This window comes from Amblyomma americanum, chromosome 9 (genome assembly GCF_052857255.1).
Source record: "Amblyomma americanum isolate KBUSLIRL-KWMA chromosome 9, ASM5285725v1, whole genome shotgun sequence".
Taxonomy (NCBI): domain Eukaryota; kingdom Metazoa; phylum Arthropoda; class Arachnida; order Ixodida; family Ixodidae; genus Amblyomma; species Amblyomma americanum.
Window position 1 is genome coordinate 60612949 of NC_135505.1, and position 14029 is coordinate 60626977.

Sequence of the window (14029 nt, forward strand, 5' to 3'; positions counted from 1 at the left end):
ATAGCTTAAAATGAGCACAGTTAAACCTTATTACTTCAAAGTCATTCGGACCGTGAAAAATATTTAAAATAGCCAAGCCTAGCAATAAACCATGCACACGAAAAAAAATGTGATGAAAGCAGTAAACATGTAATGATGCAATTACAAGGACAGCAGTTAGAAGCAAATAGAAATCAAAAGAAAAAAACCGGTGCTCCCCCCTGCCTTCCACAGCTGCGTGCGGCCCGACTCAACTAATGGCAAACATAACTGCAAACAGTCCTGTAGATTTGGATTCTAGTGCGACACATGCTATAGAGAATATCAGGAGTTTGCTCTCGCTCTTGCTACAGCTCACGTCAGGAAGTGACCGCCAATGCCAGCGTGCCGGGTAAACGATGTGCAAGTGCAATTGAGTTACTACCCTCTGCTTGTCCAAGAGTACTTGATACCCCACTACTAGGACTTATACCCCACAAATAGGTCAGCTCCGAGTATAGGTCGACTCCTCAATTTCGTATGAACGTTTTTCTGGAGAAAACTGGACTTATACATGATGATATGGCACGTAATAAAATGCCGGTAACCTAACTCTCTAGACATGGCACATTATTAAAAAAAAACGGTGAAGACCGGCATTGTGCACTGTCAAACCATAACGGGCACGAAGCAAGAAAGGTCATGTCACGGGATGCACACAGACGCTCCTTGGAAAGAGGGGGAGGGGGTGGTTCAATGCCAGCGCCTTCACCGGGCACTGCCTTGACCACAGACGGGAAGAAATTATTAACTGCAAACCGGAGACAATATTTTACTGCACGGGAAGATTGCACGTGCATCGGCCCCCTAGCTTTGGTTAAATAACCAAAAAAGGTTGTGTTGTAATACAGAACACATTGAAGATGCTGCCCCTAAGTGAGCACGAGAAAGAGTCAACATGCAGCGATTCATTTTTGACAAGTCAGGGTGGACCATGCGCTATGTATTGCACCATGGATCCCTGTACCCTCTGAATGTGTGTGCACTGCAATGACGTTGGACATTACTGGCCCAATATCGCTAGCAAAAGTTTACGTGACGCGGGTGTGCGGAAAAAAATTTATTCCTGTACAGCCACGCGAGCCAACTGCTGAAAATGTATGAAGATACTAGGCGCCTATATGCTCTTCCCTCTGGTAACAATCTCAGAGGACTGGGTAGCGAGGTGAAGCTGCAATAAATGTTTTTCCAAAAAATCTCATCCCACAAACTTTGCTGGCAACAGCACATGCATGGGCCATGACAATTGTTTAACAAACACCGAATAACTTTTGATGGAGGGGCACAAGGATTTAAGGGAAACAAAAAAATTGAGTTTCACATGTTCAAATTTTGCAACATTGGCAAGTAAAAGTCAAAGAAATAGAACCCCAGGTGCTCAAAATTAAATCTGTAGTCCCCCTCCACTACGACATTCCTCACAGCCCATGTGCTCAGCATTAAACCCTACGCTTTGCAATTTTCGCCTCTCTGGGCACACCGATGTTGGCACCATGTGACATCAGAGACCCAGCCCTAACTAATAAAATGCACCAGCCCCAAGCTGCCACATGCAGGCCAACTTTCTGCTTTATTTTCATGACTCAGCTTCCCAATCATCATGGGATGCTTGGCATTTGTAATCCATGTACCTGCCCCGATAATGTAGGCTTAGGGATAATATGAGACTTCTGCCATTCTCTTCGTTATCCATCTAGGCTACATGGGGCTTCATTGAGGCCGGGAACCCCATCACAAAAATGCTCCAAACAAATAATTCACTTTTAGAGATCCTTTGTCATAGGTCGAGTGAATCGCTCCGGAGCTGCAATTCCAATTAACAAAAAGAATACCACAAAAGTCTGCCTCATAATGGCGTTTCTTTTCATGATCAGTACCCTTATCCCGAACTTCAGGAAGAAACGAATTTTGTGCGCTGGTAATGTTCTGGCAGAAAATAAGATTATGTTGCCTCCCAATTCTAAAGCAAATTGGAGCAATAAGGCGATACTTTATCTTTATCAAGATGGTAAAGCTAATCTGGTTTGGTATGGCACAAGGGTGAAATCACTGCACTCTGAACAGTAATACCCCTGCTACACGGGCGTTTCAAATACCTTTGAACCGAATGTAATTCGGCTCGACTGCCGAACTTCCGCTGCTGCACGTTTTTCAACGGCATTCGGTTCAGATGACATTTGAGTCGACGGAGCTCCGCAAAGACATTCCAGAATTTGGAACCCGAACACAGCCCAAACCGACCAATCGGCGTCGCTGCCGTCATCGCTTCGCCCCGCCCACAGCCGCGCGACTGCTTTCGTCTCTGTGGCTGCTCATCTCGATACCCGCTGCTGGCTTTTTCTTGCTGTTTGTTTAGCAAATTGCCCCTCTTCTCTCTAAGTAAGTGCTGGCAGATAATAGTACACCAATGAACATTTACCGCGTGAGCATGAAATTTCCACAAGAGTGTGCTGACGAGGACGGTTGGTTGCACTCATACTGTTTACATCGCTGCTTTTTGATATTTTCATATCAAAAATTACCGTTCATTTCGCCTAGACCACCAGTCAAGAGGCGGGGGTTTACTAACTTTAGTCCCTTCAAAATTTTGCCACAGGGCTGTGGTATCTTTTCAACAAATGTCTCCTGACTGTGAGATTTTGGCAATAGACTTTGTACTTCCTGGGTGCTCACCATTTTCAATAGCAAATTGTTATTTCCCCAATGGAGTCCAGGATGTTAGACCTCTGGACTTTTTACTCGTAAACTGTAAAAACCCAGTTCTCGTGGCTGGGGACTTCAATTCTCACCATGTGTCTTGGGGTTTAAGGACTAATACATGCGGCAAGCGCCTTTGGGACTGGGTTTCTGATCACAACCTGATGTGCTTAAATTCAGGATCGGCCACTTATCTTCGCTCACACACTCAATCTGTTTTAGATCTCACGTTCATTAGTCCTGGAATTGGCGTAACGAATTGGTCGACAGTTGATAGCGGCACCTCAAGTGATCATATACCTATTCATTTTGATATCATATGTCGTGTTACTCCGGCGTCTTCTCAGTTGCGGTCACATGTAAATTATGAAAGATTTAAGATGGCGTTGCGCTCTGCCCTTGCTCCAGTGTCTAACATCGCTGAGGTCCACCAGTCAGCAAGCATATGTCTGGATATTGAGGAAAGCCGTAAAAAGTCGGAGTTCCTGGTGAGGCCAACAAAAGGGAATTCTTCTAACTGGTGGAATGCGGACTGTACAAGAGATTACAGGCGGAGGAAGGCAGCATGGAAAAAGCTTCTTCATTACCAATGTCCGAATAACTGGAGTGAATATAAATTTATTGCAGGCACCTTCAAACGCAGTTTCTCGCGCAAAGGAAAAATATGACTCAGAACACTTCGATTATCTTTCAAAGGCGGGCAACCGACGTGCACTATTCGGTTTTCTACGGTATAGGAAACAGCTCATGTCCTCTCATAATTTTCAGTCATTAGTTATGTCACCTGTAGAAGCTATCCAGGCGGTTGAATTAATAGCCACAGGCCTGCAAAAGTGGTTCTCGTCTTTACTACCTTTGCGACCATTGTTGTTTGCACCAGTCGTGCCAAATGATAATGCCTCACAAGTAAATCTATCAGAGCTTTCACAAGTTGTCCAGAGAATGCCAGCTGCTGCTCCTGGTCCTGATGGTGTTACCACAAAGATGCTCAAGATTCTATTTGAAGAGTCTCCCAACTCCTTATTGCACCTAATAAACTACTCTCTCAAACACGCTTGGATACCTTCTGAGTGGAAGCTGTCCAAGGTGATCCCTTTACTTAAAAATCAGGGTGGAGGCTATGAATTGGATAATATTAGGCCAATTTCTTTAACATCAAACGTGGTAAAGTTGATAGAAAGGGTGTTACTGATTCGTGTGTCAGCCATTGTGGACCGCAAGAGTATATTCAGCCCGTGCCAACTCGGTTTCCGGCCACGGTGTTCGATATGGAATGTACATGCTGATCTTGAGAGCAGAATTCTCCTTGCTCGTCATCAACGGCTGGTCGCGACTTTGGTTACGTTAGATGTCGCCAAAGCTTACGACAGTGTAGAACACTCCATCCTGATACATAGGCTACAGTCTCTTCAATTTCCAGATTATATAGTTGCATGGATATCTGCATTTCTTCATAACAGGGAATTCTTTTGCGTCCATAATGGTGTTCATTCAGAGAGGTATAGACAAACGCGAGGTGTATCGCAAGGAGCTGTTCTTTCTCCTGTGCTCTTTAATATTCTGTTAAGCTCAATTCCTCTCCACCGCCATGTACGCACTTACGTCTATGCGGACGACATTGCGTTTTTTGCTGCTGCGCCGGATATACATTCTCTGTATGGTCTGTTGCAGTCATATTTGAATACAGTTGAGCACTGGTTGAGCGCATTACACCTGAAGTTAAATGTTGGCAAGTGCGCCACTCTTGTTTTCCCTCTATTCACTCCTGTAGTGGTCTCTCTCACTTGCCAGTTAAAAATAATACCGCAGGTTCAATCCCTAAAATACGTAGGGGTCATTTATGACAACAAACTCACCTGGCGACCTCACATTGACCATGTCGTGGCGAAAGGGGCTCGTGCCGTGGGCATGTTACGGAGATTATGTCATCACCGGTACGGCATGCGCAGAGATGCGCTATTAATGATCTACATAATGTATGTCAGGCCAATTTTAGAATTTGGATCAGTGTTGTTTTCAGGCTCGGCTACATATAAACTTCGCCCTCTCGTCCTTTTAGAGAGGGAAGCACTTCGCATGTGCCTCGGCCTTCCAAAATTTGTGGCTATCAATGTGCTTTACCTTGAAGCCCGCATTCCGTCTCTCTTATCACGACATCAATTTTTAACGGTGCAAACTTACCTCAGGATCTATGAATCCCATTTCCACCGTTCCCAAAGCATTTTCTGTTCTCAGCCGACCTCCTTTTTTGGTGTCCCCTGGTCTCATTTCAATTCCCCTCGGGTAGTGTTTGTGCAAAGATTACTTCAGCCTTATGATGTAAACATTTATGATATCCTTCCTGCGCTTCGCAATGGGCCCGCTATCCACATTGTTTTCGACGACATATTCCCAAAAAATGCAAAACTTTTGCCATCGAGTATTCTAAATGGTCTTCTGGAAGATCATCTGAGGACCCTACCTACAGATATAGCAATAGCCACTGATGCATCGCAATGCAATGAAAAAGCAGGTGTGGGAATATTTTGCTCGCATTTAGACTGGTCCTTTTCTCTGCGCCTTCCAGATTTCACCCCTATTTTTCAAGCAGAGTTTCTGGCAGTTGTACTTGCTCTACGCAAGCTAGACCCCTCTATTACAGCAGTTGCAGTAATTACTGATTCTTTATCTTTGTGTTCGTCCCTCGCTGCACATGTTGACGGTCCCATTTTATCAACTTTCTTATCCCTACTTCCTCTGCATTTGAGCCTTGTTCATTTAGTATGGGTTCCCGGTCACAGCAGTGTGACAGTAAATGAGATTGCTGATAATCTCAAAAGGCTTCCCTCAGCGGCCCCGTGTTGCCAATCATCCCGGCTACAGCCTATATTACAGCATCTAGATTTCGGCGACGTGCGTTTTTAAGCACGCAGGACACATCACTTTTAACATCGGCGGATTATGAGCACCTTAAATATTATTGGAACAGGAAAATTTGTTGTTCTCGGCAGCTTGAAGTATCACTGACGAGGCTGCGCTGCCGCATCCCCCCTCTAAATTTCTATTTACACAAGTCGGGTTTGGCGCTCTCTTCCCTTTGTGCATTTTGCCGTGAGCCTGAATCTATTGAACATTTTTGGCTGTATTGTCGCCGATTCAACGCTCTGAGGAAAAGGTTGCTGGAGGAGCCCTTGCAGCATCTTGGCCTTAGTTTGAGCAGCCCGCTCTTGCTATCATTTGGCGCCGCCACATTTGGGTTCAGCCACAGATCTGTTTGTACCGCTGTTCTAAATTTCCTGATAGAATCTCACTGACTGCCTTGCTAAGTGTTCCAACCTTTTCTTTTCTATCAATTATTACATTTTGACTAAATCAATAATATTTAATCCCTCTCTTTATTATTATTCTTAAAATTTTAAAATCAAAACACTCATCCCTTTTCTGTTCATGACAAAAAATTCACCGGTGTTGCGCTCCCACGTGCTTTTCCTTTTTGTTAGCTGCGTTCAGGTGAATAGCCACCCGATTCTTGGCCGGTCCCCCAGTGTGGGTATGTGCCATCTTTTGATAGGCTAACAACCACAACAACAACAACATCGCTGCGTATGAACAGCTAGCGCTTGTTTCCATGACATAAAACGCATTCTGCGCTTCAGTTCTATTAAATAATCTCTTCATTTGTATCGGTCGTGCCCGTGCTTGTTAACGCAGTGCGACAATCTGTGGGAAGCGCCGCTATGATCGCCTGCCTGAGAAACACTTGACAGCCGGGCCGCTGACATCACGTACGACCGGCACTTGTCCCTAATTGTCCCGACTTCTTCCGGCGTGACCAGTACTTTATTTTAACCTACTTTATCCTGAAGTATGATTGGGGATCATTCGTGCTATTGGAAATGCATAACTTGTTATCCACAAAATAGCAACGGCGACGATTACTACTTGCCGTAAAGCACTGCTCGGCAGTCTGGGTAACACCGGCGCTTCCCGTTCACCGTATGCGTGCCCTGCGATGTGAGCAATCGTTGATTTCAGATCACTGTTGTCAGAATTACACTCGTTGATCATTTGCATTTGCTTAAAATTGTGAATTCGCTGCTCACAACCGCCGACTTCACAGACGTAACTCAGCGGAATCGCTAGGCCTAGTCGTCGCGGAAGGAAAGGAAGGCACAATCGATTAAAATTAATTTGGCAAGCGCTTATCGCTGGTGAGTGTTCAAGTGTGCACATGTGAAATATACCTGCTTGTTTCGCTTATTTTCAATACGGATAAGGTAGAAGCGCGAATATATTCACACCGTCTGCTCATCAGCATGTTTTCGCTCAGCCGCCGAGGACATGAAGGCTGACCCTCCGCCGATCGGATTCGTCGGTGTCGTTGGCCAAGAAAACTTGTCCCACTACAATCATATGCTGCTGTTGACCGTGAGAGTGTTGTTGTCACACCAGTGTGACCGCAGTGACCACCGCTATTGTCATCACCGTTGTGCACTGAAAATGAGCTGAGCAAATTTCAAATGCGTTCGGAAAGTGTCGTGTAGCACCACGGGAGTCCGAGGAGTCCGAATGTCATTCCAAGTCTCAAATGGCATTAGACTCAGATGTCATTGAAACATGCCCGTGTAGCACAGGTATAGGTCTGTGTGACCAGCTTGAGAACGACGTTAAACCAAGAATCAATTCAAATAAGGCGATACTTTATCTTTATCAAGATGGCACAGCTAATCTGGTTTGGTATGGCGCAAGGGTGGAATCACTGCACTCTGAAAAGTAAGTCTGTGTGACCAGCTTGAGAACGACGTTAAACCTACAATCAATTCAGATAAGGCAATAATTTGTCTTAATCAAGATAGCATAGGTAATCTGGTTTGGTATGGTGCAAGGGTGGAATCACTACACTCTAAACAGTAAGTCTGTGTGACCAGCTTGAGAACGATGTTAAACCTGGAATAAATTCAGATAAGGTGATACTTTATCTTCATCAAGATGGCACAGCTAATTTGGTTTGGTATGGCACAAGGGTGGAATCACTGCACTCTGAACAGTAAGTCTGTGTGACCAGCTTGAGTACGACGTTAAACCTGGAATCAAGTCCAAACTCCATGGCTTGCTGTCCTCTGGTGTGCATATTACAATGGGTATGTACACAGTTCATGCAACTAAGAAAGTTACAAATCTTCATCTGAAGTGCCACATGCATCCAGGGCATTACCATTTCTAGCACCCAGTGATTACATTTTTGTGCTTAACAACATAGCTCGGTGGCAAAGGTTTCATCCTGGAATATGAAGTGCAAAAAGCGGTGCATGCAACTTGCAAGGGAGAGCTCAACTATTTTTTGTCAGAATCGATGCATTGTTGAAACACTGGCACACCTTCATTGCACAAAGGGTACTATGTTAAATTATAATGTAACACTTTTCAGGGTCTCACTTCATTAAAAAAATATTCAGGTTGCTTTTTGGCTGCCACTAGGAATTTTGAAAAAACTATCTCATGGGGTAGTACAAAGTTACAGAAGGACAACTGTTAAAGGCCCATTACCTTGCTTTTTTCGAGGCACAGTGGTGGCTTCATCCGCAGGCTCGTGCCTGATGCCTTTGGGCCTCTCCCAAAGTCGTGAAATCATCTCCTGTTTTTCTTCCTTCTTTGGGGAGCTCTCCTCAGGAGCTGCATCACTATTGCTCTCACTGTTTCCTCTTTCTTTTTTGCCTGTAGATTTTTCCGTGCCAGTAGAAGCCCACTTTCTGGAGAACCTCGTATTGCGACTCACTGTGGGCTTCTTTGCCTCTGACGCAGAGCTGGAGCAGCAGTCATCCCTTACAGAGCTGCCTGAATCAGTGTCATGGCCATTGATGGTTGTCTTGATCACTGCTTGCTCCTGCTTGCTTTTTACAGGTGAGGCACAGGCACTGCTAGTTTCCAGTCGCATTTCTCCATCAGCAGGTTTCTTATCCTCAATCTCAGAGTGCCCCTGCAACCAAGCCTTCTTCAGCATCGTGTGGTTGCTGCTGCTGTTGCTGATTGTCGTGCACGTGCTTGGAGTGACTCGTGTGTCAGAGTCGGACTCGTGCACAATAGATGAGCCACCACCCAGGCTGCCAGGTTTGCTGTCCTCGCCAGAGGCAGGAGAAGGAACGTTTGGAGGGTGAACCTTTGTTCTAGCCTTCTTGAAGAATGGTGAATAGCTGTCCTGGCCAGTGGCAGCCTGCTGCGGAATGGGAGATTGTGATGGCGTCGCTTGCTGAGAAGAGGATGGTTGTGGCACCTGCTGCTGTACAGCAGGTGCTTGCTGCTGCAGAATGGCAGCTGAAAATGGCTTAAAAGTCTCTTGTGAAGTTGCAGCTGCTGTTAACTGCACAGGTGTCAAGGCAGCCGACGTGACCTGAGGGGAAGCACCTTCAGGTGTCATGACACATGCTGGCAGAATGGCCACAGATGCAGGTACTGAACACTGAACTGGTGACGGCAGCTTTTCTTTTTATGCCTCATGTGCAGCCTTGCCTCGACCTAGGGACAGGGCACCCTGCTGCAGGTTCAGTGGTTGCTGTAATGGAGGAGTCAACCGGGGACGAGTGGAACTGGTTGGTGGTAGATGCATTGATGGTGACCGTGACTGAAGAACGGGCCCCACCGCATGCATGGGGCAATACGAGTGCTTGGTCTCTTGATGCTGGCCAGGACGACACACTTGGGTGCCTGTTGTGATGCCAGATACGGAACACACATACTGTCCAGAACTCTGCGAAGAACCTTGACCTCCGGGGGCTGCCTGCATCACACCTGGGGGCAGCAACTTGGAGCTTTGTTTGGTTGGGGTACTTGGTATGTAAAGGAGATTAGGTACTAGGCCTTGCTGGATCAGGCTGTACGAGTACAGCTGTGATGCCTTGGCAAGCTGGCTGCTATTACTGCTACTGCTGCTGTAGCTACCTGGACCGGGAAAAAGGTGTACTCAGAGGAGAGTCTTGAGGAGAGCGTCAGCACTTGACAAGGTTCTGCCCTTTTTCCTGAGGAAAACTGGTAGAGCACATCGAAAGAGAACCTTGGTGTGCTGGCGCAGGGCCAGCAGAGTTGTACTAATATGGCTGGAAAGTACCTGGTGTAACATAACATTCAAGCGGATGCTATGACTCATCTTCATAATTAGACGATCCGCCACCTTCCCCTCTTCCCCAGATCCGTTCCTGTCCCATGTTTCCAATTCCGAAGTTCTGCGCCTGCGAACACGCGCTCTAATTCCTCCGTGTTCGCACCCTCTCCCCCGTAGTCTTACTCGGCAGGAGGAGGTATCTGTGCGCCGGATTAGAGCAGGGGTGGCTCTGACACCATCTGTCCGTCATCGGTGGCGTGCCAAAGATCTGCCTGCACCTGACAGGTGCCCTCACTGTAGCGCTGCACCGGACATTTGTGATGTGCGGCACTTGTTATGGACGTGCCCAGCGACGGCTGCTATCAGAAAACGGCTCCTCAGGGAGGTGGGCCTGCGGTTCGGAACCGCGAAAGTGACTATGTGAAGTGGACTATGGACAACCGTTTCATTAGCAACCTGTGCGACTACCTCAGCGCAACGGTTCTTCACTCCTTCTTTTAACTTTCAATCCCGTGCATTCCTTCCCCCCCTTCCTTTTTCAACGTATGCCTCATGGTACACTTATCGAATAACAAAAAAAAAACAAAAAAAGTACCTGGTGTAGACATTGCTGGACTGACCCAGTCTTTAACAGGGGGCTTTGAACTTCCCCTCTGGCCATCAGGTGTTGTTGAGCGATCGAAGCGCAGGTACTTTTCTATCTGGGGCAAGTGAGAAGGTGAAGAAACAAGGGGCTGGTTATTCATAACGGGTTGACCGAAACAAGCAAAAAATTTGCATATAGCAACCAGCTTTTAACAATAATTGGGCACCGTCTCTGCATACCTATGATGCGACTTGGATTCCTCTCTGGCTTTGAGCTGAGCTTGAGTTATGTACATCTGCAGGAATGGCTGGTAACCATACAGGTTAAAGCTGGGCTCCCGTCTTGAGGTGGTCACTGCGACTAATGAAGTTAATGGAACCGCAGGACTGACCACCTTCTGTGACAGGTTACAACCAGCAAGCATCTGATTTGTGTTTGGTGATGACTGGGCAGGGATCTCCAGCTTCGGCTTCACCTGCTGGCAGTATAAAACAGTGTCATGAAGGGCACTAAGGTAGGTCACAAATACTCTTACTTCAGAATAAGAGATCCGGTGGTGCACAGAAGAAGACTGCCCCTGGCGATCCATCCTCTGCTGCTGCCGCTGCTGCTGGACCATCGAAAACCAATGCTCATGATCTGTAGCTACACGTGTGGAAGCTTCCATGGAATACCTGGAGAAAACGGTGCACATTTTTAAATGGTGAAAGGTAGGCACTGCAACACCTGAAAGCAGAGCAGATTCAGAGAATAGCACTAAGAATGACAAGATTACTTTTCATGGCGGTCCAACTCTTGCTTTTCCCGTTGCTTGTCGGACTGTGCAATCACAGAGCTGCTTGAAGGGTTTACAGCAGCTTTTAAGTAGGGTAAGCTAGCAGTGTGGCTCCAACCTGGCCTTGGCTGCTAAAAAAGAAACAGAAGAAAAGTGTGCCAGCATTTCAGATCACAGATTTCAAGGTAGCGTCCAAGGCCTCTATCAGACTGACCAATACGAGCGCGATTCATGAAAGTAATGTCCCCAAGCCCACTACTTTGCCAATAGTACTGCAAACATTTTGAACTCTAATATTATTGCAATGATGTTTAAGCTATAGAATGTCACTTGCTTCACCTTCCTATTTCTTTTTGCTCGAGGGTAACCAAACAATTCATGGCATCCGGTGGTGGTGCCCGGTTGAAACACCGGCTGTAATTGTATTTTCAGATTGCGGAAGGTTGTGCACCTATCAACATTCATCGCCATCTGACTGCAGTTTACAGGGATGCCTATGTTTATGTCAGCACTGCGTGGAGGTGTGCAAGGCAAATTCAGAGTTGTCCCACATGCTGGCAAAGTGTTGTTGACTCTCTCCTGGGATTGGGATGGTGTCATGCATACTGAATTTCTGCGACACGGTGAGATAATAAACTCAGACTGCTATGCTGATACCCTAAAGCGACTGCGGGCCAGATTGCAACGCATTCGCAATGATACGCGCAAGCGTGCAATTCTGCACCTTGACAATGCTTGTCCGCACACAAGCCACAAACCTCGGGAAGCACTGCAGTGCCTGAGGTTCATGAACAATGTGCCTTATCCTGCCTATAATCTGGATTTTGCCCCCTGCGACTTTTGGCTTTTCAGCAAACTTAAGGACCACATTAAGGGCCAATGCTGCAGTTGTAACGCGGAGGCGGAAGCAGTAGTTCACCAATGGTGTCGCCGGCAGTCACCATAATTTTTCGCCGATGGCGTGAAAAATCTTGTTCTCCTTCAGCGCAAGTATGTTGCCCGTAATGGGGACTATGTTGAAAAATGATGCCACTATTTGTAGCTGACATTGCTGGTATCACTGGTAGCTGGTATCACCTTGGAGGCATTACTTCCTGAATCGCCCTCGAATATCTCAAGCTTCAGTACTGCACTGTTAGTCTTAATTTATCAGTGAGTGGGCCAAGACGAAGGTGCCACGTATAATGCAACCTATCTTGGGAAAATATAGATGATTTTGATGTGGATTCTGAGCCATATACATCATTCTGCAGTATGTCTGGAAGGCATAAAATAACGACACTGAGTCATCCAAGCAAAACACTATTAAAGCTCTTAATTCACTCTCCACTGAAGATATAATTATCTCATGTGTTAGGCTGACTTTTCGAGCGAACAAGGACAGGGTAAAGGTGAAAGGGTACAAAGCGTCACAAAGTCAACGGCAACCTATCTAATGTACCTCTCCCTGCCTGCACATAAAACCTACGACTAGGGCACTTGGGGCAGCAAACATCCCGCACCACCGCTCCCCTAGCACTCACCTTTTGACTAGCCAAACGTAGAGACTCCTCAAAATGCTGCTGCACAGCATCACGCTGGGCATGGTCCTGCTTTTCCTTCTTATGCCATTCCAGCCGTTCTTTCTTTGCGTTTTTCACACTCCAGCATTTCAAACTTCTCATGACCCCACTTTTTCTCTTCGTCTCTCCGCTCCCTGGAAAAGCCAATTTATCCATTTTTGTAAGGCACCAATTACCACTGCCTCTTATCACTCTCAATGCAGAGCCAAGTATTTATGCAGCTAACACAATTCAGGCTGCCAGGTAAAACTCTCCAAAGAATGCAGCAGTACCTGCTAGTAAAAGTTACAGGAACGGCTGCTGTGCACTTACAGCCCACACTCGAAAGTGAATGCGATAAACAGCAAAGTTGACCACACTTATGTGGAAAACACAAATGTACCTCAAAAGCCAAAGGTGCACAAAGGAAGAACAGCCAGGGGGCACCTTGCACACCTTTCAAGCATATTCTGCCTCTCCTGGGATGCCCTTGCTTCTTGCAGTTGTACCATGGTCCAGGCAGTCTGGGTAGGTGGTGGCAGGCCAGGCATTTTCTGGCTCCAAAGCATGTCCACATATGGGCTCGGGGCATTGGCCATTAGCAGCTGCTGGTACACAAGTGGGCTGCTCAGTGGGTCCACATGGCCCAGCACGCCTAGGCCAGACTGCAGTCCATAGACAAGCGGCCGTGCACCTGGTTGCTGCACCCCAGCTCGCGGCTGGTATAGGCCTGCCGGTCACTGTTGCGGTGGTGCCTGCTGCTGCTGCATGAGCCGGATGTACTGCTGCTGTTGGTGCAGTACGTCTAGGTGGGTGAGTCACGGTACCGACAGAGTCACGGTGCGAGACACCAGGCGAGTCACGGTACGCACGGCTGTCAGGTGGGCCCGGTCATGTGCTGGGCTCTCTCGTGCTCTTGGCTCTCTCTCTCTTAGCTCTACTGCACATGGTGGCCAACGGCAAGCCCTCGTCAGGGATGCCATCTTCATGAGGGTGCTCAGCAGGAGCCGCCTTGGCCGCCCTCACACACGCCGCATCATTGGCGGCATGCTGCTGCTGCACACAGGGTGCCTCGTCCACACCGCCACGATTATGGTCAGCCCCAGCAAGCCAGTCACAGCTGGCCTGTGGCAGTGTGCTCATGGCAGGCTGCTCCCATTGAAGGCACTCTTCCTTGATGGCAGGAAGTGCCTCAGCTTCAACTTTGACTTCCTCAGATGTGTTGCTGCCACTGGTGGGGGTAGCAGCGCTCGCTACACACTGCTCTGCTGGAGGGTTCTCTTCCTTAAAAGGAGCAGCCTCCTCAACCTCTGCTCGGACTGTGGCAGATGGGTTGC

General features: G+C 47.3%; 1 pseudogene across 1 annotated transcript in view; it reads right to left on the minus strand.

The window, feature by feature from the left end:
• LOC144103370 (uncharacterized) overlaps positions 1-12815 on the minus strand; it is a 39978-nt pseudogene extending 27163 nt beyond the window's left edge. Inside the window, exons 1-6 of the transcript XR_013308289.1 lie at positions 12675-12815; positions 11152-11282; positions 10912-11050; positions 10617-10854; positions 10386-10547; positions 8242-9796 (exon numbers count right to left, since the gene is read on the minus strand). The product of XR_013308289.1 is annotated as an uncharacterized LOC144103370 (transcript). The remainder of the gene's footprint in view (positions 1-8241; positions 9797-10385; positions 10548-10616; positions 10855-10911; positions 11051-11151; positions 11283-12674) is intronic.
• Positions 12816-14029: the final 1214 nt, after the last annotated feature.